We start from the raw sequence: 21,810 nt of genomic DNA, 5'->3' as shown, positions 1-21,810 counted from the left end.
TCAAGCAAGAGTCGAAGGTCATAGAACCGCATGAGGAATCAGTTGAAGTTGTCAACCTAGGAACGGAAGAGGAAGCTAAAGAGGCCAGAGTTTGCTCATCTTTACAAGACGAGGTGAAAATGAAGCTGGTCAAACTTTTACAAGATTATATGGATGTGTTCGCATGGTCTTACCAAGACATGCCAAGCCTCGGTATTGATATCACTGTCCATTGTCTACCTCTCAGAGAAGATTTCCCTCTAGTAAAGTAAAAGATAAGAAGGACTCGTCCCGACATGGCCATGAAGATCAAGGAGGAAGTGGAAAAATAGCTCAACGTCGGTTTTCTAGAAGTTTCCAACTATACCCAATTGATCGCCAATATTGTGCCAATACCCAAAAAGGACATAAAAGTAAGGATATGTGTAGATTATGGAGATTTGAATACAGAAAGTACCAAAGACGACTTCCCACTACCCCACATTGATGTACTAGTGGACAACACCGCTCAATTCTTTATTTTCTCCTTCATGGACGGATTCTACGGTTATAACCAGATTCAGATGGCTCAAGAAGATATGGAAAAGACTACGTTCATAACCTCATGGGGTACCTTCTGTTACAAGGTCATTCCCTTTCAGACTTAAGAATGCTAGCGTAACTTACCAAAGAGCCATGGTCACACTCTTTCATGATATGATTCATAGAGAGATCGAGGTCTACTTTGACAATATGATCTCCAAATCTCAAAATGGAGAAGAGCATCTTATCAATTTGGAGATGCTATTCTAACGGCTAAGGAAGTTCAAGTTGAGGCTTAATCCCAAAAAATGCATGTTTGGGGTAAGATTTGGCAAACTGCTAGGTTTTATCGTCAGCCAACATGGCATTGAGATAGATCCTGAAAAGGTAAAGCCCATACAAGTTATGCCTGCACCTAAAACCGAGAAGGAAGTCCTAGTATTCCTAGGTAGATTGAACTACATCGCTAGATTCATATCTCACCTTACGGCCACTTGTGAACCAATATTTAAACTTCTTCGAAAGACTCAAGCTATTATTTGGAACAACGATTGCCAAAATGCTTTCTAAAAGATAAAGGAGTATTTACAAGAACCTCTTATCCTGATGCCTCCTGTGCCTGGAAGACCATTGATTATGTACCTTACTGTCTTTGAAGGATCCATGGGATGTGTCCTCGGCCAGCAAGACGAGACTGGTAGGAAAGAACACGCCATATATTACTTAAATAAGAAGTTTACCAATTCCGAGAGTAGATATTCAATGCTTGAGAAGACTTGTTGTGCACTTGCGTTGGCTGCCTAATGTCTAGTAAGTGATATTGTAAGTCTCCCATTTTTCATGGTATTGTGTAGAAACTTGGCCTTTTTTCCTTTCATGAGAGCTAGTGGCATACATGTTGAATTATCCAAGTTAAAGCCCTTCTCATGGAAGATGTATTAGTTTAAGTATTCATACTTGTGAAAGAATGGTTGAGCCTTCTCCAAAGAATGACTTAATCAATTAAAAAAACACCATTAACACTTGACTAACAATTTGCTAGCATTTAATTAATTCTTGTTAATATTGCTTTACTTTCAAGTCATTTACTTTACGCAATTTAAATTTCAGTCATTTATCATTCATTTCCATTTACAACCATTTAACTTGTTTATGTTTATGTCATTTTCACTTTGCTCATTTGAGTCATATCTTGTGATTATATATATTGTTTGTGCATTTGGGTTTTGTTTGTGGTCTTAGGACCTTAAAAATACTTAATAACAACAAAAAAACCTAAAAAAATGTTTGGTGGACTGTTGATCTTTATCTGAACTCTTGGACTTAGGATTAGACAACATTCCCTATGCAAAAAGGACTTATCCAATGCCAACATTTTGAGACCAAGCTATTGTGAACTGAGCCTTCATCCGATGCAAGCCTTGGGTCTTGTCTGAATTCATCTGCTACCCTGTCTTTGTGCTAATTATTATTTTGATCTTGTGTTTGATTCTTTGTTCTGAGTTGATCATGAAGTATTTCATCTAATACATGAGAAGACAAAGAAGACTGCTAGCTATGGGAATTGCTTGCTTGGATATGGATATTTTTATTTGATGCCTTGATCTTATTAATGTTTGGATATTGCTAATTTCTTGTTGATTATTGTTTGATTCAAAGTCCAAAGGGAAAGTGGGTTTTCTATATGACATTCTTGTCTGTTGGATTGCATCCCATTGGTCATATCTTTTCAACTCTCAACTTTTAATTTTTATGCTTAGGATAGCCTCTTCATCTCCTCCCATTTATTAAATATCAAAATCTTTTCCCCTTTTCAAAAACCTTCTTTGCTTGTGATTTTAAACTTATTTATTTTAATGATTAGAAACTTTGGCCTTATGCCAATGACTTTTCAAACTTTTTCTTGAATCAAACTTGTAAATAAACTTAATCATATTGACTTAAATTTCAAAAGACAAACAGAACTAACAACTCCATTCAAACTTTTTGGGCCTTTTGTGCCTATTTCTATTGAAACTTTTGTTAAAAGCCATTCACCAACTTTGAAATTTTTACCATAAACTACGAGACCTTGTAAATAACCCAACTTTGGCCTATTTAGGACGTAGTGCGGAGGATGTTCAGGAGTAGACCTATTAACAGTTGTTACGTGATACTACACTCAGACGCGTTTCTCTTGAGAATATTATGGGTTGATGAGTCAGTCATCCTAACCTGTAATATCCGATAGATGGGATTAAGACTCCAGAAACTTCTTACAACATGATCTACATGTTTTTATCATTAGTACACTCCTTTGGGATGGTTCTTAACTTGACTCCATGCTCTTGACTCACAACAAAACCTTTGATTCTTGGTTGATCTTGCAAGACCCCAATTTTGACCCTAAGATCCCTCAGGCAATTTCATCATATGCATTAGCATTGGGATCATACCTTGGCATCCTCCTTACCCCTCTTTCATTGGGTTTGTTTTGGGAGAGATCACCAAGCACTATGTAATTGTATCATACTTGTATTTTATCATTTCCCTAACCAAAATACCAAAAATATGTCTTTGTATTTGCCTAACTTTTTGTAGGTAGGGCATGATCCTCATTGACCTATCAAGTCCACACCTAGGGTTTGAGACCCTCATGGATAAAAGCACAAACAAGGATTGATTCAAAAATGTCTCAAAGTATCACATATGATTCCCAATGATCTCTACACGTCATATTGATCAAGTTTTCTTAAGAGTTTGGAGGTGATTTGCCTTGGAACCCTTGGTTTGACTGGGTATCTTGAGTAACTTCTCCAACAAGCTATCTCACCAATTGATCAAATTTCTCAAGGGACACTTCAAAATTCATCATCTTATTCATATATGATCTACCATGAGCCTAAACAGTTAAGGGAATTGAAGGTTAGCAAGTTGGTTGATGGTGGTTGGCTAGATGAATTCATCTGATCAAAATTGGGTCTCCCTAGACCTTATCTCCTAAAATTTTCACCATATTAAAATGATTCCAAGAGAAACGTTACTCTAAATGACATTCCAAACAAATTTCATGGTGAGACCTAGAGCTATTTTTGCTTGGAAAATCATTTTTTATGTTGAAACATTATAGGTCATTTTGTTTAAACCCTAATTTGAAAGTCAATTTCCCAAGGGCATAACTTGCTCAATTTTTATGAGATGAAATATTTCCAAGTTTCACAATAAAATTCAATATGTCTTCTTCAACTTTGATGTTTGGAGTAAGAGCTAATTCAACTTTTATGAGCATGTGATATGAGGATACATTATAGGTCATTTTTGACTTATACCATTGAACAAGTGATTTTCCACAACTTCAAAAATGCATAACTCTATCACTCTAAATCCAAATGACATGAAAGTTCCAAATGAAAAAGTGTCTAACATCAAAGTTGTTCCAAACATGTTAAAATTTCCAAACTTCCACCTCAAAATTCACCATGATCCGAGTTCCAAATGAAAAAGTGTCCAACATCAAAGTTGTTCCCCTTGATCTAATCTTTCCAAAGAACCTAAGTTCATGTGTTTTGGATAAGTATTTCTAGGGCTGCGTATGGCTTTAACAGGTCTGCATGATTCGAAGAAATCAAATGCCAAAAATCACATTTCATAATGCCTTGACATCCAAGCCTCATTTGAACTTCAGAAGGACTGTACATGCATCAAATTGGATGGACCAGTTCGGTGAGGTGCACCGGAGAAGAAGACCGGAGCTCTGGCTTCGGCGGTGTGTTGGCACGTCTCCATACCACATGATCCATTTGAAATGTTTTAATCTTAGGCGTTGGTTTTGATTACCACGCGTGTGGTGCGCTGACTAGGTTCCACCATGGAACGCGCGCGTTGATCCACTTGATCTGCCACCTCAATTAATGAGGGAGATCAAGTGGCACACACTTTTTTTATTTTTTTTTATTTTTGTTTTAATTCATTTGATTTTCATTAATTCATATTCATTTTAATTTTGATCCAAAAAATATGAGAGTTTAACCAAAAAATTTCAAAAAAAATCCTCTTTCATATTTTGAATTTAAATTATTTTTTGGATCATTATTAATATTTTTCATGATTTTATTGATTTTATGTTTATTTTTAATTGTTTAAAAATACTTTTAAGACTTTAAAAATTCTGAAATTTTTTCTCCAAGGTCCTTTGACCTTGTTTGACCTATGATAAATCCCATGGCCATTTATTTGGTGTTTTGATGAGGTTTTAGGGATTTGACAAACCATATTTAATTTAAATGCATTATTTTAGTATTTTTAAATTGAATAAATGCCAAATAATTGTGTTGACCTCTTGTGATTGTTTGTGTAAGTTTGACTTGTGTTGTTGGGCCTTGGTAAAGGTTGATTTGACTTAGCTAGGTTAATATCATTGAATTTAGGGGATTGATGGAATGTACATTCCATCTCCCAAAATGAATGAATGATATTAATTTGGTAAAAGTCTTCCTTTGATCAATTTGGCCTATGATGTCTCTAAATCCTAAGGCTAGTTGATTGCAAAATCAACATAAGTATGGATGAGATTAGGCCACCTCTTTTTCATATTCTTTATGTGTGTGGTATGTTTCATGAGCATAGTCCATTATACTATGTCCCTAACCTGCATTAACACAAAAATTCTATTGCCCGACCTCAAATAGTTGTGACTTCTACATAAGTCCAATTACGATTGCTTAACATAGCGCTAAATTTTTGATATAAAAAGGAATAGCATTCTAGTTTGTGAGATTGTAAGTCTCCCCTCTTTCATGGTATTGTATGGAAACTTGACCTTTTTTCCATGCTTTGGAAGATGTCTTAGCTCAAGGACCCATGCTCTTGATAAGTGAGTTGAGTGTTCTCCAAAGAATGACTTAAAACAAAAAGCAAAAGCAAAACAATACTAACTTCTAACTCATTAACAACTAACATTTAATTCCAAGCCATTTACTTTAATGCCATTTACTTTCAAGTCTATATTCATTTGCCATTATTCATACCATTCTAATTGTTTATGTTAATGTCATTTTCACTTTGTCCATTTGGACCATATTGTGTGATATATCTTGTTTGTGTATATTTTGTTTGTTGGTGTGGTCTTTGACCATTAATGTACATAATAACAACAAAAAACCCTAAAAACAATTTGCATGGACTGTTGACTTGATCTTGGACAATTGGACTTAGAATTTAGGCAACATTCTTATGATAAAGGACTTGGCCAATGCCAACGTTTGTGAAACCAAGTGCTTACAATTTGAAACTTCACCTGATACATATTTGAAGAACCCTTCGAGTTCATCTGCAACATGATCATTATGAAGCTGTTATTTTGAACTTGTGACTTGTTGAATTCATCTACTACATGGGCTAATTTGAAGAAGATCATGGAGTGGCTAAGCTTGGATGGGGCTATCTTTATTTGATGCCTTGCTCTTCAAGATAATATTATATGCATTATTTGTTGCTTGATTCTAATATCCAAGGGAATTTTGGGTTTCTATATGCCATTCTTGCCTATTGGATTGCTACCCATCAGTCAGATCTTTTCAACACTTAACTTTTAATTTTATGCATAGGATTAGTCTCTTCATCTCCCCCCACTTCTTTAATTTCAAAATCTCTCACTCCCTTTCAGCAAATTTCTTCTTTGCTGGAACTAGTTTTGTTCTAAACTTTGACCACTTTGCAAACTAGAAACTTTGGCCTTATGCCATTGCATTTTCAAACTTCTTTTCTTAATCAAACTTGTAAATAAACTTAATTATACTTGACCTAAACTTTCAAACAATCCAAAAGTAACTAACCCATTCAAACCATTTTTAGGCCTTGTGCCTTTCAAACTTAATTTTTTGTTAAAAACAATGCATCCACTTTGAAATTTGTATCACGTACTACGAGGTTTTGATCCCTCATTTTTATGTTGGTACGTAGGCACAAGTCGAAGGTCTTGTCAAACACAAAAATATAATTAATGAATTATTTTCTCATCCCCCCATTCTATTTGTTTGTAAACATCACTTTGTACGAAATACATATGCGCACAAAAAAGGGCTCCCTAGGAGTACCTAGGACACTTTGGGTGCTAACACCTTCCCTCTGTGTAACCAACCCCCTTACCTGTAATCTCTGACATTTTATTAGTTTTGATTTGAAAACTTCTTACTTTTGGGTTTTGTTCGTACTTTTCTAGTTTTCCTTGGAAACAATAAAAGCGCGGTGGCGACTCTTGTTATTTGATGTCTAGCTTATCTATAGCTTGATGATCATGAATTTACCACTACAGAAATTAAGTGGCGACTCTGCTGGGGAGTAGTCTCCAGTGGGTTTAGCCTACTTTTTTGTGTGTATATAATTGTGTATTTGATGTTTATATATTTGTTTGTGTGATATAATCTACATGTAATGCTTGGTGATCTCTGAGTGGTGAGATAACTTCTAACCCGAACATGAGTGAAATTAAGATAGAAGGATGGTATAGTCATGTTTGACTTGTGCGGAGTAGTCCTTAACAAGTTGGCTCGAGATCCATATGCTCAGTGGAGACCCTTTTGGATTTGGAAATGTCGCACAAGTATTTGTGGTTAGGCATTACTATTTTTGATTTGGGTCCGAGAAGCTGAGGATTGTAGAACATTTACCCCCTCTTGGCCTATTTAGAATGTAGTGCGGAGACTGTTCAAGTGTAGACTTGATACCAGTTGTTACGCGATACTATACTCAGACGAGTTTCTCTTGAGAATATTATGGGTCGATGAGTCAGTCATCTTAACCTATAATATCTGATAGATGGAATTAAGGCTCTGGGAACTTTTTAGAACATGATCTACAGGTTTTTATCCTTAGTTCACTCCTTTGGGATGGTTCTTACCCAGACTCCATGCTCATGACTTACAACAAACCCTTGATTCTTGGTAGATCCAATCAAGTCTTGTGAATATCAATGGAACTTGGATGTTGATAAGGTGTAAACCATAATCCACCAAAATGGATGATTGATCTTGACGATGACTTGATTCATCCCTTGAACTTTTTTTACCTTGTGTGTGATCCCTTATTTGTGATTGTTGCATTCATGCATTCATGCGTATCATAGCATTCATCACATGGAAATTTCGAGGAACTGAGGTATTATTTGCAAATGTTTTCAGACCATGGATTACGGACAAAGAGACACTAAGAAGTACAGTTTCAGATGTTCCGACTTGAAAGAGTTAAGGAAACTAGCATCTTTTGTATTAGATCCCTTGGAATTCAAACAACACCATGAGAAGCTTCTGTCTACTTTGTCTGCTGATGTAGTTGAAGGACTTATTAGTGTGTTGGTTCAGTTTTATGACCCTCTTTACCATTGCTTCACTTTTCCGGATTATCAGCTTGTGCCTATGTTGGAGGAGTATGCCCATCTCTTGGGAATACCTGTTTCTAGCAAAGTGCCTTTTAGTGGATTGGAGGAGATTCCCATATCTCGTCTTATTGCTGAAGCTTTGCACTTGAAGTAGTTTGAGATATAGGCTCATTGGGTAAAGAAAGGAGGTTTATTTGGGTTACCATCTGATTTCCTCATCAAGGAAGCTATTGCTTTTGCTCAAGCCGATAGTGTGGACGCTTTTGAAGCTATCTTTATTTTGCTCATTCATGGATTAGCTTTGTTCCCTAACATTGACAGTTTTGTTGATGTTAACGCCATTAGACTTTTCTTGATTGGGAATCCTATGCCTACTTTGTTGGGTGATATGTATTTCTCTTTGCATCTAAGGAATTCTAAAGGTGGAGGAACTATTGTCTGTTGCATTCCTCTTCTGTACAAGTGGTTTATTTCTCACTTGCCTCAGACACCTACTTTTATGGAGAACAAATAATGTCTATGATGGTCTCAGAGACTTATGTCTCTCACTAATGATAATATATTTTGGTATGATCCGTCTTTGAGCAGTTTGGAGATTATTGATTGTTGTGGTGAATTCTCTAATGTGCCTCTCATTAGTACACCAGAAGGAATTAACTACAACCCTGCTTTGGCTCATCGTCAACTTGGGTTCCCCTTGAGAGACAAACCTAATAACACTTTGTTAGAAGGTCTTTTCTATCAAGAGGGTAAAGATCCCAAACATTTGAAGAAGAAGATTGTGCATGCTTGGCATAATGTGCATAAGAAAGGAAGATCCGAGCTTGGTCCGTGCAATTGTGTAGCTTTGGAAGCCTACACTCTTTGGGTGAAGAAGAGAGCTTTGGAGTTGGAGATGCCTTATCCTTGTGAAATACCTATATCTATGGTTGTGGTTGAGTCATTAACTCTCCCTAACCAAGATGTAGAGGAATTGGAAGACGCACTCGCCAAGATGAAGCAAGAGAAAGATATGTGGGAAGAGCATTTCCGTGCTTTGAGCAAAAAGCATGAAGAGTTGCAGTTGGAGTCTAAGGACAAGGATGCACTTACTGAGCTACTTGAAGACCGAGTGACCAAGAGACAGAGAGAGCCGGAGGTTTCATCTTCTAGCATGCCTCAGCCTTTCGTTGCTTGGAAGAAGATTATTGATCAGCTTGTCCTTGAGAAAACTCAGATGAAGGCTTCTTTTGAGACCGAGATTCGACGCATTCGAAGGAAGTCCGCACCTTCAGCCAGATCTTCTGACGTTGTTAGGGATCCTTAGGACGACTAGTCTCCTTTTCTCTTGTATTTTTCATTTGGTTTCTGAAGTCGTACTTAGTGTAATCCTTCCAATTATATAAATAAAAAGAGATTTTTATGGTCATATCAAATTGTTGCAATTGTTGTTAAGTATATATATTTGTAAATGATAAAGTAAGTTCCTTGAAAATAAAAATAAACAAACAAGCATTGCATTTCATGCATCATTTTCATAAGCAGGTTTCTCTTTTGCCAGATGTCTCATTGGTGTTTCTTTTGTGCTTCAGCCAAGCTAACTCATCGGTACAACACTCACACCAATCATCTGATAATCATGGAACATCTTGAGCAAGAGAACAGAGAGTTGAAGGACGAGATCGCTCGACTGACTGCCATGATCGAGTCAGTGTTGGCGGCTCAATGTCAATCTTCTCCGACGCCCGCAACTCCTCCTCCTCAGAGGACTGTTATTTCAGAGGTGGCTACCTCTACCATGCCCCGCTACTACCGCTCACTTTGCGCCTGCTATGCCTGCCGGATTCCCGTGGGGAATACCGCCGAACTTCATGCCTGAAGGCTTTGCGCTTACTTTTACTTCTATGCCGACATCTAGCCCGGTCATGTCTATGCCACCTCCCGTTATGCACACCTTACCTCGTGTAAAGGACACCATTTATCATTCTGAGCCATCTGAGGGCCCAAACGTATATGAGAAAATAGACGAAATGAAGGATCAATTTCTTGAGCTGCGCAAGGAATTGAAGACGTTGAGAGGTAAGGACTTATGTGGGAAAAGTGTTGTTGAGTTATGTCTGGTGCTGAATGTGAAGATCCCGGTGAAATTCAAAGTGCCTGAATTTGAAAAATACAAAGGGAACACATGTCCGTTCAGTCATCTTGTGATATATGCTCGCAAGATGTCTACCCAAACTGACAACGATCAACTATTGATACACTACTTCCAAGACAGTTTGACCGGTGCTGCGCTCCGTTGGTATATAGGGTTGGACAGTGCAAGCATTCGCATTTTCAACGACTTGGGAGAAGATTTTGTCAAGCAATATAAGTACAATGTGGATATGGCACCTTATAGAGACTAGTTAAGGTCTATGTCTCAGAAGGATAAAGAGACATTTAAAGAGTACACGCAGAGATGGAGAGAATTGGTTGCTCAGATCACTCCTCCTTTAGAGGAGAAAGAGATGACAAAAATCTTTTTGAAGAACCTGAGTTCATTTTATTATGAACGCATGATTGCCAGTGCCCCTAGTGACTTTACCGAAATGGTAAACATGGGGATGAGGCTTGAAGAAGGTGTCCGTGAAGGACGTTTTTCAAACGAGGAAGCATCATTGAGTAAGAGATATGGCAGTGGCTTTGGGAAGAAGAAAGATAGCGAAGTTAATGCAATTTCTAGTGGGAGGCATAGGAGGCCTCAGATTAAAAGGAATCAACCATCCCGTCGACACCATCATCAAGTATCTTTAGTCATTCCTGTATTCTCGAATAATCAAGCAACACCAATTCAGCAACAAGAACAACGTCAACAACAACAACCACATCAACGAACAAACACCTACAACAACAATAATACCAAAAATCATCATAAAGAAAACTTTGAGAGGAAGAATGTCTCTTTTGGCCCAATTCATATGACTTATGCAGAGCTTTACCCATCTTTGGTTCTCAAGAACCTACTCCAACCGAGAAACCCGCCACAAATTCCAGAACCACTTCCATGGTGGTACAAGCCTGAACTCCGTTGTGCTTTTCACCAAGGAGCACCCGGACATGACATAGAGAATTGCTATCCACTCAAGTATGAGGTTCAGAAGCTAGTAAAGAATGGAATGGTGTCGTTTGAGGACCGTGCGCCAAATGTGAAAGCAAATCCATTACCCGCTCATGGGAATTCTTCTGTTAATATGGTGGACGGTTGTCCTGGGGAGTTTAAAGTGTTTGATGTTCGTTTCATCCGGAGGTCCTTGGTGACGATGCATAAGGACATTTGTATGGTGAGTGATTGTGAGCATGACCATGATGGTTGTGCTATCTGCAGTGTCAACCCGAGAGGTTGTGAGGTTGTGAAAAAGGACATCCAACGATTGATGGATGAAGGCATGATCCAAATTATTCAATCCCGTCATGTAGATGACAATGTGAATGTCAATGCGAATGTCAGTAACAGCGTCAGCAACAAATTGGTATCGCCGTTGGTTATACGGTTAACGGGTCCAATCCCGTATTCATCCAATAAAGTTGTTCCATATCAGTACAATGCAACAATGATGAAGGATGGTCAAGAGGTCTCGTTGCCTACGACTAGCTCTGTAGTGAGCATTGCTGATATTACCAAGGTGACCCGTAGTGGTCGTTTATTTGGGTAGGTGTTCCCAAAAGACAAAGAAGAATCAGCTGTCAGTAAGGAGGTGGAAGTGCCTGCTGTAGATCCGGTTAGTGCTTCAAAGTATAAGTCTGGTGAATCCAAAAATTTAAAGGCTAATGATGATGATGAGGTACTTCGTCTAATCAAGAATAGCGAGTTCAATATGGTGGAGAATTTGCTCCAAACCCCCTCAAAGATCTCAGTATTGTCTCTATTGATGAATTCAGAAGCACACAGAGAAGCACTGCAAAGAGTTTTAGAACAAGCGTACGTGGAACATGATGTTATGGTGGATCAATTCGATCATATTATGGCAAATATCGCTTCCTACAACAATCTCAGTTTCTGTGATGAAGAACTCCTTAAGGAGGGTAGAAATCATAACTTGGCTTTGCATATCTCTATGAATTGCAAAGATGATGCTTTGTCTAATGTGCTTGTGGACACCGGGTCGTCACTGAGTGTGTTGCCGAAGTCAACTCTATTAAAGTTGTCATATCAAGGAGCGCCCATGAGGTATAGCGGTGTAATCGTCAAAGCTTTTGACGGTTCATGCAAAACAGTTATTGGTGAAGTGGACCTTCCAGTGAAGATAGGTCCGAGTGATTTTCAGATTACTTTTCAAGTAATGGATATCCACCCAGCCTACAGTTGTCTATTGGGAAGGCCATGGATCCATGAGGCGGGAGTTGTTACCTCCACATCGCATCAGAAACTCAAATTTGTAAAGAATGGAAAGCTTGTTATTGTTGGCGGGGAGAAAGCGTTGTTGGTTAGCCACCTGTCATCTTTCTCTTATGTTGAAGCTGGGGATGAGGTTGGAACTCCGTTCTAAGCCTTATCTATTGCTGCTGAAAAGAGAGTTAGGGCACCTATGTCCTCATTGAAAGATGCGAAGAAGATTGTTGAAGAAGGCAATGTTGATCAGTGGGGGAGCATGGTAGAGGTCTTCTACAACAAAGGTAGAACCGGTCTGCGTTTTCAGCAAGGTTCATCATTTGCAAGGTCTGAGGATATGCAACTTAGCTTTCGTAGCGGAGGGTTCATTCATGGCAATGAACAACACTTAGTTGTTGTGCTAGAGGATGACGAAGGGGAAGACTACACCAATTTTGTGACGCATGGAAAGGCTTGCAACAATTGGACTGCTGTTGGTATTCCTGTTATTTTGCACCAATCTAAGTAATTGCTTTTATATGTTTTAAAAATCCTTCTCCTATGCCTAAGGGAGAAGTGAACATTGTTTGGGCATTTTGAAATTGATCATTAATAAAATTAATTCTATTCATCCACATCTATGATGTTTTATTTTTACTTTTTGCTTTATTCTGAAAATGGTAATCACAAAAAAACATAATAAACAATATAATTGTCCATCTGCATAATATTTCGTCACAAATTCACTTCCCTGAAATCAAAATATCAAATCATTATGCAGGTTGGTTTCTAACCCCATTGAATACCATGATCCTTCTTCTTCTCCAAATTTTGAATTCCTTGTGTGTGAAGCCGAGGAGGAAAGTGATGAAGAAGTGAGTGATGAATTATTTCGTCTTCTTGAGCATGATGAAAAGACCATTCAGCTGTTCGAAGAGAAGATTGAGTTAGTCAACTTGGGTTCCGAGGATGATGTGACGGAAGTCAAGATTGGGTCTCGACTGTGTCCAGATGTTAAGGAGGGGCTGGTTGATCTTCTTCGAGAATATTCAGATGTGTTTGCTTGGTCCTATCAAGACATGCCTGGTTTGGATTCTGAGATTCTGGAGCATAGATTTCCGTTGAGGCCAGAATGCCCGCCAGTCAAGCAAAAGTTGAGAAGAACGCGTCCTGATATGGCAGTGAAGATCAAAGAAGAAGTGCAAAAGTAGATTGATGTCGGTTTTCTTGTTACCACTGAGTATCCGCAATGGGTGGCCAATATTGTGCCTGTGCCGAAGAAAGATGGAAAAGTCCACATGTGTGTTGGCTATAGAGATTTGAATAAAGCCAGTCCGAAAGATGATTTCCCTCTGCCACACATTGATATGTTGGTAGGCAACACTGCTAAATTCAATGTCTTTTCGTTTATGGATGGATTTTCCGGATATAATCAGATCAAGATGCCCCCCGAAGATATGGAGAAGACCACATTCATTACACCTTGGGTAACATTCTGTTATAAAGTGATGCCTTTTGGTTTGAAGAATGCTGGTACAACTTACCAAAGAGCAATGACTACTCTTTTTCGTAATATGATGCATAAAGAGATTGAAGTTTATGTCGATGACATGATTACTAAATCAATTGATGAAGAAGAACATGTTGAGCATTTGTTGAAGCTATTCCAGTGTTTGAGGAAGTATAAACTCCGCTTGAATCCCAATAAGTGTACTTTTGGTGTTCGTTCAGGTAAGTTGTTGGGCTTTATTATCAGCGAGAAGGGTATTAATGTTGATCCTGCCAAGGTCAAAGCAATACAAGAGATGCCTGCACCCAAAACTGAGAAGCAAGTTCGAGGTTCTCTCGGCCACTTGAATTATATTTCCAAATTCATTTCACACATGACTGCCACATGTGCGCCTATATTCAAGCTTCTTCAGAAAGATCAGTCTTGTGATTGGACCGAAGAATGCCAAAAAGCTTTTGATAGTATCAAAGAGTATCTGCTTGTACCCCCGATTTTTTCTCCACCTGTTGAAGGAAGACCGTCGATCATGTATTTGACTGTGCTTGAAGATAGTATGAGTTGTGTTCTTGGCTAGCAAGATGAGATTGGAAAGAAAGAATTTGCAATTTACTACCTCAGTAAGAAGTTTACCGACTGTGAGACTCGGTATTCTATGCTAGAGAAGACTTGTTGCGCACTGGCTTGGGCTGCTAAGCGTCTGCGTCAGTATATGTTGAATCATACCACTTGGTTGATATCCAAAATGGATCCAATCAAGTATATTTTTGAGAAGCCTGCTTTAAATGGAAGAATTTCCCGTTGGCAGATGTTGTTATCAGAGTATGATATTGAATACCGATCTCAGAAAGCGATCAAAGGTAGTATCTTGGCAGACCATTTGGCTCACTAACCAATTGAAGATTACCAGTCAGTGCAATATGATTTTCCTGATGAAGAGATCTTGTACTTGAAAATGAAAGATTGTGATGAACCATTGCTTGAAGAAGGGCCAGAACCTGGTTCCCGTTGGGGCATGGTATTTGATGGAGCTGTTAATCAATATGGAAATGGCTTTGGGGCAGTGATCATTACTCCTCAAGGTAGGCATTTTCCATTGACAGCTAGATTGACTTTCAAGTGTATAAATAATATGGCAGAGTATGAAGCTTGCATTGTGGGGATTGAAGAGGCCATTGATCTCAGAATCAAGTATTTAGATGTCTTCGGAGATTCCGCCTTGGTTGTAAATCAGATCAAAGGAGAATATGAGACGAATCAACCCGGTTTGATACCATATAGAGATTATGCGAGGAGGATTTCAACTTTCTTTACTAAGGTTGAGTTTCATCATATCCCTCGAGATGAGAATCGGATGGCAGATGCTCTTGCAACGTTGGCGTCAATGATTGTAGTGAAGTACTGGAATGAGGTTCTCAATTTGACTGTGATGCATCTTGATAAACAAGCTCATGTATTTGCTGTTGAAGAGGTCAAAGATGAGAAGTCGTGGTATTATGACATTAAATGTTTCCTTCAAGGTCATATTTACCCTTCTGGGGCATCTTTGAAAGATAAGAAAACTTTGAGAAGGTTAGCCGATAACTTCTACCTGAATGGTGATGTGTTGTACAAGAGAAACTTCAACATGGTTCTTCTCAGATGCGTGGATAGACACAAAGCAGACTTGTTGATGACTGAAGTGCATGAAGGTTCCTTTGGTACTCATTCCAATGGGCATGCAATGGAAAAGAAGAAGTTGCAAGCAGGTTACTATTGGCTGACAATGGAATCTGACTGTTGCAAGTTTGTGAAGAAATGCAACAAGTGTCAAATATATGCAGATAAGATTCATGTTCCTCCGACACTGTTGAATGTTATTTCTTCCCCATGGCCCTTCTCCATGTGGGGAATTGATATGATTGGGATGATTGAGCCCAAAGCTTCGAATGGACATCATTTCATTTTGGTGGCAACTAACTACTTCACAAAATGGGTTGAAGCGGCATTGTATGCAAATGTAACCAAACAAGTTATTGTAAAGTTTATCAAGAATCAGATCATATGCCGTTATGGTGTGCCAAGTAAGATCATTACTGAATATGGATCGAACTTGAACAATAATATGGTGGAAGCTCTGTGCAAAGATTTCAAGATTGCACATCATAATTCTTCTCCCTACAAACCCAAGTTGAATGGGGTTGTTGAAGCTGCGAACAAGAACATCAAGAAGATTATTCAGAAGATGTTTGTCACATATAAAGATTGGCATGAGATGCTCCCATTTGCTTTGCATGGGTATCGTACATCCACCCGCACTTCAACAGGGGAAACCCCTTTCTCTCTTGTTTATGGTATGGAAGCAATGCTCCCCGTAGAGGTTGAGATTCCTTCATTGCATGTGCTCATGGAAGCCAAGTTGACTGAGGTTGAATGGTGTCAGACCAGGTTTGACCAGTTGAATTTGATAGAAGAGAAGAGATTGACTGCCATGTGTCATGGTCAGTTATATCAGAAGAGGATGAAGAAAGCTTTTGATAAGAAGGTCAGACCTCATGTATTCAGAGAAGGTGACCTTGTGCTCAAGAATATTTTATCTTTCAAACCAGATTCTAGGGGAAAATGAACTCCTAATTATGAAGCCTCGTATGTTGTTAAGAGAGCCTTTTCAGGCGGTGCTTTGATCCTTACAACTATGAATGGTGAAGGGTTCACTCGTTCTGTGAACGCAGATGCAGTCAAGAAATACTCCGCCTAAAAAAGAAAAGAACAACTCGCTAAGTTGAAAACCCGAAAGGGAGGCTTAGGCAAAAAAGGAGCGTCTCGGTGGATTGAAAACCCGAAAGGGCGATCCAGGCAAAAATTAGAGACATAAAACATAAAAATTTATCCCGATAAATTGAGTACCCCGCCTTGGGGCAATTTATGAAAAAATTAGGGATTATGGCAAGTAACTGCATGCTACTGATCGTCCAGTGTTGGAGAAACATTGTTGAGCATAAGGGTTGATGGTGATTCATCATCCCAGTGGCGGTCAAAAGCACAGTGGACATCAAGAGATGGTAGAAGAATTAGCGGTCAATTGTATTCAATGTAACCCTTTTTCCATTTAAATTACCATTTTCAACTTTGTAAAGATCTATGGAGTCTTGTCATTTACAGACTACCATTCTATTAAATAAAGTTGAGAGTTTGTCCAATTGTTTCTACTCTAATTTATTTCAGCCAAATAGTTTTAAATTTTATTATGATCATTTTTTAAATTAATTTTTTTAATCAAAATCATTTTCTTAAACATATAAAAGCAAGAACTTTTCAGAGACAGTTTTAAAGCAATATCAACAGCATTTTGAAAAAACAACAAGTCTTAAGTGTGGAGCTCTATAGGTTCCCCAAGCAGATAACCCTTCGGGTATCCTTAGCCGAATTTGTTGATCCAGTTCCCCTGTGGAATGTTTAATCCCCAGCGGAGCTTCTGTGCTTTTTCAGATGAGTTGGTTGATTCATTGCCCTGCGGAGTTGTGTTTTATCCCCAACACAATTCCTGTTTTCCCTGGCAGAGTTTGTGTATTCCTCAGCAGGGTTAATTTTCTATTTTGACCTTCAGTAGAGTAAGATCAATTTCCCTAGTAGATCGCGTTGGTTTCGTCACCAGTAGCCATCCGACTCACTCTCAGTCAGAGTTTCCTCCTGGTTTCTGAGCATCTATTAGTGTGTATCCTCTGTATGGTTGTCTCCTATTTGATATGGTGTTGACCTAAAATTCCTTGCAGATTCGATAATATTTCGTTTCCTCAGCAGATCTCCTCCGATAATGTTGAGCGTTTGGGATGTTGATCTCCCTGTTCTCTGGCAGATCTCCTCAAATTTCTGCGACACCTTTGTATCCTTTGCGATCGTTTTGTCAGCATAATCATCATACATATACATATACATGTACATATACATATACGCTCATATAAATTCATGATTACATATTTCTGCATAATCATATTTATTGATTCATTGTTTGAGATTCCTATTCTTTGTTATGGCGGTACTTTATCCCCATACAAATCTGGCGTTTGTCCTCCTTTAATTGTAAAGTGTCAGCCCTTTAAGCAGAAAGACTTTAACCTTTCTCCCTTCCCCGCTGAGTTATTTCCTCGTGGATGATCATTGTTTTAATTTCCTCCCCAGTTGATTACCTGGATGGAATTACTCCCCTTGAGCTATATCCTCATTGGGTTGAGTCTTGATTGATCTTTTTTTTCTAGATCTTACCTAGATAGATGCTTTCGGTCCCCTAAGAGCTTGTTACCCAGTAACTGGTAATATTCTTCTCATGTTTTTCAGTTTTTCCCAATACCCGACAAGAGCAACTTTTTCTCCTCAGTGGATTCGTTTTCACGTTCCCCCAGGAAGTATATCCTTGATATGTTCATCCTAACTGATGACAGATATTTTCTTCTCTTTGCTTGAGTCTATCCTTGATATGTGCATCCTAACTGATGATGGATATTCTCATCCTTGGTATTCTACCCAGTAAAAAAGTAGTTGTAATCCCTATTTTGTTCCCTAGAGGGCTAATCCTTGATATGTTCATCCTAACCGATGATGGATTTCCTCCTCTTTGCGGTCTTCTACCCAATAATCGGTAGTTGTAAATCCCGTTCTTCCCCTCAATAGAGTCTATCCTTGATATGTTCATCCTAACCGGTGATGGATTTTCTCTTTGATGGCCTTCTATCCAGTATTCGATAGATGTAATTCCTACTTTCTGTTCAGTTGGTTTATCCTTGATATGTTCATCTTAACTGATGACGGGTATCCTCCTTAACAATTCCCAGGCAAGACTATCCTTGATATGTTCATCTTAATCGATGATGGATTTTCTTTCCTTTGAGTTTATCCTTGATATGTTCACCTTAACCGGTGGCGGATATTCTCATCTTCGGTCTTCTGCCCAATAACTAGTAGTTGTAAATCCTATTTCTGCAAGTTTTCCCTAGCAAGGCTATTCTTACCCAGTAACCGGTAATGAATATTCCCTCCTGGTGGTTCCTAGCGAGTCATCCTTGATATGTTCATCCTAACCGATGACGGGTGTCCTTTCTGTCAGACTTTTATTATCTCCTTACCCAGTAGCAGATAGTGGATAATGAATTTCTACTCCTCCTGTGTTGAAGTTTATTTCTTCCCCAATTGAGTTGAGTGCGCTTTTCCTTAGTGAAATCTCTTTTCCCTATATTGATTCAAGAACTTCAGTTTTATCCTGATCTACTTGTAATCCCCTGCAGATGTTTTATTTCCCCGACTGAGTCTTTCCATTTTATGAAAATCCTCTAGTCCGCCCAGCAGTTTTAAGTCGTAGCCTGGCCTACGCGTAACCTTTTATCCCCTAGAGTCATTGTCTCCCTAGTGAGTTTCCCTTACGGAACGCATTATACTCCTGCGGATCTTCGGTCTCTCTGATTTCTTCTCCTTTGTGGCAACATCTCCCCAGAGAGAATTTTCTTTTTACATTTATATCATATGCATCATGAGGTCTCTTAGGGACCAAAATTTGTTTCTATGTTGTTATTTAAGCCAATTCCACTGAGTCGACACAAAGATTTTAACCTTCACCTCCTCAGTTAGAATGTCCTTAAATATGGGCAGCTGTAAGACCCCAATTTTGACCCTAAAATCCCTCATGCAATTTCATCATATGCATTAGCATTGGGATCATACCTTGGCATCCTCCTTACCCCTCTTTCAGGGGGTTTGTTTTTGGAGAGATCACCAAGCACTATGTGATTGTATCATACTTGTATTTTATCATTTCACTAACCAAAATACCAAAAATATGTCTTTGTATTTGCCTAACTTTTTGTAGGTAGGGCATGATCCTCATTGATCTATCAAGTCCACACCTAGGGTTCGAGACCCTCATGGTTAAAAGCACAACCAAGGATTGATTCACAATGTCTGAAAGCATCATATATGAGTCCCAATGATCTCTTCATGTCATATTGATCAAGTTTTTTTCAAGAGTTTGGAGGTGATTTGGCTTGGAAAACCTAGTTTGACTAGGTATCTTGAGTAACTTCTCCAACAAGCTATCTCACTAATTGATCAAATTTCTCAAGGGAAACTTCAAAATCCATCATCTTATTCATATATGATCTACGATGAGCCTAAAAAGGCAATGGAATTGAAGGTTAGCAAGTTGGTTGATGGTGGTTGGCCAGATGAATTCATTTGATCAAAACTGGGTCTCCCAAGACCCTATCTCCTACAATTTTCCCCATATGAAAATGATTCAAATATAAAAGTTACTCTAAATGACATTCCAAACAACTTTCATGCTGAGACCTATAACTAGTTTTGCTTGGAAAATAATTTTTTATGTTGAAACATTATAGGTCATTTTGTCTAAACCCTAATTTGAAAGTCAACTTCCCAAGGCCATAACTTGCTCAATTTTTATGATATCAAAGATTTACAAGTTTCATAATCAAATTCAAGATGTCTACTTGAACTTTGATGTTTGGAGTAAGAGCTAATTCAACTTTTATGAGCATGTGATATGAGGATACATTATAGGTCATTTTTTACCTATACCATTGAACTAGTGATTTTCCTCAACTTCAAAAATGCATAACTCTATCACTATAAATCCAAATGAAATGAAATTAGTGACCATTTTGAAGTTCTTTTAAATATATACAACTTTGATGAACACACGTTTCTCATATGAAGCACACATAAAAAGTTAAGCAAGGTGGAATATTGAGATATATGGCTTGACACTTAGAAAAAATTTCAACATGTTGAAATTTCCAAACTTCCACCTCAAAATTCACCCTGATCCGAGTTCCAAATGAAAAAGTGTCCAACATAAAAGTTATTCCCCTTGATCTAAGCTTTCCAAAGAACCCAAGTTCGTGCATTTTGGATAAGGATTGTTAGGGCTGCCCATGGCTTTAACAGGTCTGCATGATTGGAAGAAATCAAATGCCAAAAATCACATTTCACAATGCCTTGACATCCATGCCTCATTTGAACTTCAGAAGGATTGTACATGGATCAAATTGGATTGCTTCATAGGCTTGTACACGTCCATGCAAGCTTGTGGATGAAATGTCCAAATTTAATAATTTTTCAAGTGTGCAAATATCAGTCACAATTGCTATAAATACAGGCCCTTGGAGCTCCATTCAAATACACCTTACGCGCCAGCTTTGCCCCCCAATTGAAACCCTCACCAATCAAAGGAAAACATGAGATATTTCAACTTGAAAATTGAGTTTGAATCTCACTGTTTGGAGATTCAGAAACTCCAGGATCCAAATCTTTGTACCATTGTCAAACCTCTCTTGCAAGCTTCTCAAGTCTGATCAGATCAAAGTTGAGGCAAGCAAGTTCCATTTCAGCACAACATTGAAGGTAAATTTTATAAAACTTCTTCTCTTTGATTCTCACTCAATTCTCATCAATTCTCTTGGATCTTTGGTTGTCTGAAGTCCTACCAATGTAGGCAAGAAGATTGAGTTGCTTTGAGGTCAAATTCGTGCTCTACACCATTTCAAAATTCAACTCCTTTTCTTTTTATATATTTGGAGTTAGTTGAAATTGAGGTCAGATTCGTGCTCTACACCATTTCTTCTTTCAGATCATGTCCTCCTTTTTTATTTTGGTGATGGTTGAGGGTGGACCAGTCCGATGAGGTCCACCGGAGAAGAAGACCGTAGCTCTGGCTCCGGAGGTGTGTTGGCCGGTCTCCAGACCACATGATCCATTTAAAATGTTTTAATCTTAGGCGTTGGTTTTGATTAACATGTGTCTGGTGCGCTGACTAGATTCCGCCATGGAACGCGCGTGCTGATCCACTTGATATGCCACCTCAATTAATGAGGGAGATCAAGTGGCTCACGTTTTTTTGATTTTTTGATTTTTGTTTTAATTCATTTGATTTTCATTAATTCATATTATTTTTAATATTGATCCAAAAAATATTAGAGTTTCACCAAATAATTTCAAATAATTTCCTCTTTCATATTTTGAATTAAAATTATTTTTTGGATCATTATTAATATTTTTCATGATTTAATTGATTTTGTGTTTATTTTTAATTGTTTAAAAATACCTTTAAGTCTTTAAAAATTCTGAAATTTTTTC

This window comes from Lathyrus oleraceus, chromosome 2, assembly GCF_024323335.1.
Source record: "Lathyrus oleraceus cultivar Zhongwan6 chromosome 2, CAAS_Psat_ZW6_1.0, whole genome shotgun sequence".
NCBI lineage: Eukaryota > Viridiplantae > Streptophyta > Magnoliopsida > Fabales > Fabaceae > Lathyrus > Lathyrus oleraceus.
The sequence above is the reverse complement of the archived record's forward strand: the minus strand, read 5'-3'. Positions refer to the sequence as shown.